Here is a 3,461-nt window from a genome sequence, read left to right as displayed (position 1 = left end):
TTTTGGTCATGTGGCCAAGCATACTACAATTAAGGTTTTCTTGGCTATTATTGTTGTTCAAGGTTGGAATCTTGCACAATTAGATGTCAATAATACATTTCTCAATGGTGATCTAATTGAAGATTTCTAAATGGATTTACCTCTTAGTACCAAGTGAATTTGGTACCATAAATGCTAACTAGAAATTAGTTTGCAAATTACAAAAATCCTCATATGGTTTGAAAGAAGCATCTAGATAGTGGATGATATCTAGATGTGGATGAAACAAGCATTTGGTAAAAAGGGAACAAATTCTATTGTTTTGCTTGTCTATGTGGATGATATAGTGATTCGAAGTAATAATGCTTTCTTTATTGAAGAATTAAAGTCATCTCTTAATTCACAATTCAAGTTGAAGGATTTAGGTGTCACCCAAGAGGGGAAAGCTAAACAAATACAAGATAGATAAGAAACATAATTAATTTCAATAGTAGCTAAAGAAAAAAAAAAACTCACGGGATTAGCAAAATATGACATCCTAATATATAGTACATTCAAAAACTCAAAAATCAATCAACCATGATTAAAAATATAAAAAATAAAAGATGAAAAACAAAAATCAAAGAGCTAACATTAATTACCTCAACATCAAGAAGAGGGGACGATATTGTGTCAGAATTTGAAACTCTTTAAAACTCTCCTTTAGCCGCACTAATTAAGATTCTAATTAAAATTTGAAACTCTTTGAAACTTTCCTTTAAACAAACTAAATTTTAAGATAATAATTTGAAATTTTAAAAATTATTATTATTAAATATTTTTTTTAAATGGTCCATTAAAACAAAGAAAAATAAAAAAGAAAAAGTCAAAAATTTATATATAAAAAAAGAAAATAATAATGTCCAAAGAAGAGAGTGCACATCAACTTTGTGAATTTTTTTTTCTTCAGAATTATATATATATATATATATATAAAATTTATTTAAAACATTAACCACTATGACTAATAAAATAATAAATATCCTAGAAATGTTTGGAAATTAATATTGGTATTAACATTAATGTTAATTATATTTATAAATAAATATAATCACAAAAAACACATATATTTTTAATAATAACAATTATTATTATTATTATTATTATTATTATTATTATTTAAATAACATATATAGATGTCGGAAGGAGAGGAATAGTAGGACTTCCTAAAATAGGCTTAGTGAAATTTTCCTATAATATCTTTAGTTATGACCAATTAAAAGATTTTAATTTAAAAAATATAAATAATATTTGACTAATTGTAATTTTGATATTAATTAATATTAGAAAATAAACCTAATCATATGTATCTATATCCACTTCCTCATCTACCTCACTAATCCCACCACGTCCAACTTCCTTACCTTGCAATCTCTCAAAACAATCTCCATAAATATGTTCAGGAGCATATACATTTTCTTCACCAAACTACATAATATGTCTATCCCAAACTTGATAACCTAATCTTATTTCTTCATGAACCCAATACATATTTATTGTTCACCAACTGTAATAGCCTCCTGAGTTAGGTTTCACTGAATCAGTCTTACCCGTGAAAATTAGTTGAACAATTTCTTTCTCAAGTTTTCATTATTCTTTGGAGAAATGAATTCTGGCATCAAAGCTTTCACCATTAGAGTTATTCGATTAATTGTTGCAGCATCAATGAGAAGGTCCTCAACATACTAAGAGAGGAAGGGATTGTAGGTAGCATTTGGTGAGCAGATTTGAAAGTGGCCTATTAGTGTCTAGAGCAAGAGATTGTCAAAGTTGGGCGTCTTGGTGAACGAGGTCATTGTGATTGAGTTTTAGTTTTGGTTTTGATAATCACAAAACAATAGAATCCAATATTGATCCAAAAAGGGATATCATAATTAAAGATTTATGTTAATATATAATGAAAGATTTACATATTACAGAATTTGTCCTAGAAAGTAAAGTAAAAAAAAAAATGATAAAGCACTACAGAAGATATTTCAATTAATATGATTATCCATTTCAATTAATTAATTCAATTAATATGACTTATTTAAGATAATCAAAATAATATGATTATTCATTTTAATTAATTAATTTATATATAAAAAAAAAAAGATAAACACACTAGAGTAGATATTTCAATTAATATGATTATCTGTTTGAATTAATTAATTTAATTAATATGATTTATCAAAAATAATCAAAATAATGTGATTATCTTTTTAATTAATTAATTAATTAATTTAATATGATATATTTAAAAAATTAATGACTATAACTAATAAAATATCCTACAAATGTTTATAAATTAATACTAATATTAATATTTAAAATAAATGTAATCGTATACATGTGTATATCTATAAATTGATTTAAAAAGTTGTATTGATATATAATTCTAATTAAAAATTGAAATTGTATGTAAATATAATATTTTGATTATAATGATTAATTAGCTATTGTATTCACGTTAGTATTAATATCAAATCATATTTTAACATTATAAGATCTAGATAATATAAGAGAAAAATTATAACCAATACTTAATACTATACAAAATAATAATAAATGAGTACAAAATGAATAATGACAACATGCAATGCACGTCATTAAAAATTACTTCTTCCGATTATTTATGAGAGTGCCACTCGGGGGTGGGCTTATATGGTGTTGGGCGGACCGGGCTTTTGGTTTTGAAGATTGGTTTTATCAGTTTTGCCAAATGGATCGAGATTTGTGTGCCGAACGGACTCTGCTAAAAGCATGCAGTGTGCCGGACGAACTGGGTTTAGCAGTTGATAAGATGTCAGATGGACCGGGCTTAATTGACAAAGGTTAAGTTTGAGTGATTATACCCTAATGCTTGTCACACTGCCGGATTGGTGCTCCACGTTGAAAAACAACCAATGTGTAGTTCTTAATATTATTAATTAATGGATTATTAATTAATTCTTAAATTAATTAATAATAAATTAATTAACTAGTAGCTTTGGTCTAAGAAAGACTAAAGTGTTAGTGAAAGTCGAAAGGATCAACTTTTGAGTACCAAGTCAGGCCTCAAACTCAACTAAGGAAGAAGAGCAAGGTCGGACTATATTGCCTTAGAATCATTCAAGGGAGAGTGAAAGTTGTTGATGCTTGAGAAATGCTCGATCAAGCAACAAGATGTTTGAAAATGAGGGGGAAATGCCTTTCTATGGGCTAAAGGGCTACTGGGCAGAGGACACGGCGGTACTAATGCCCAGAATTGGTACCGATTGAGGTGCTCGATAGGTAGCCAATCGGCACCGATTTAGGGCTAATTGGTATTGGCCAGGAGCTAGTCGGCGTCGATCGGTGCAAATTGTTGTCCTGCCCCTGGCCTTTGTTTTTAAGATTTTCAAACTTTGGGGGTCCGTTCTAGGCCGAAACGACATCCGATCGAGCTGATTCTTGCACCGTTGGAACCGTAGCAAAATTTCCTA

General features: G+C 28.5%; 1 pseudogene; it reads right to left on the bottom strand.

The window, feature by feature from the left end:
* Positions 1-1,314: 1,314 nt before the first annotated feature.
* Positions 1,315-1,814, bottom strand: LOC149495675 (uncharacterized; annotated as a pseudogene).
* Between the last annotated feature and the right edge of the window lie 1,647 nt (positions 1,815-3,461).

This window comes from Jatropha curcas, chromosome 6, assembly GCF_041381405.1.
Source record: "Jatropha curcas cultivar XTBG-Jc1 chromosome 6, XTBG_Jcur_1.0, whole genome shotgun sequence".
NCBI lineage: Eukaryota > Viridiplantae > Streptophyta > Magnoliopsida > Malpighiales > Euphorbiaceae > Jatropha > Jatropha curcas.
This window is presented reverse-complemented; position numbering and strand designations above follow the sequence as displayed.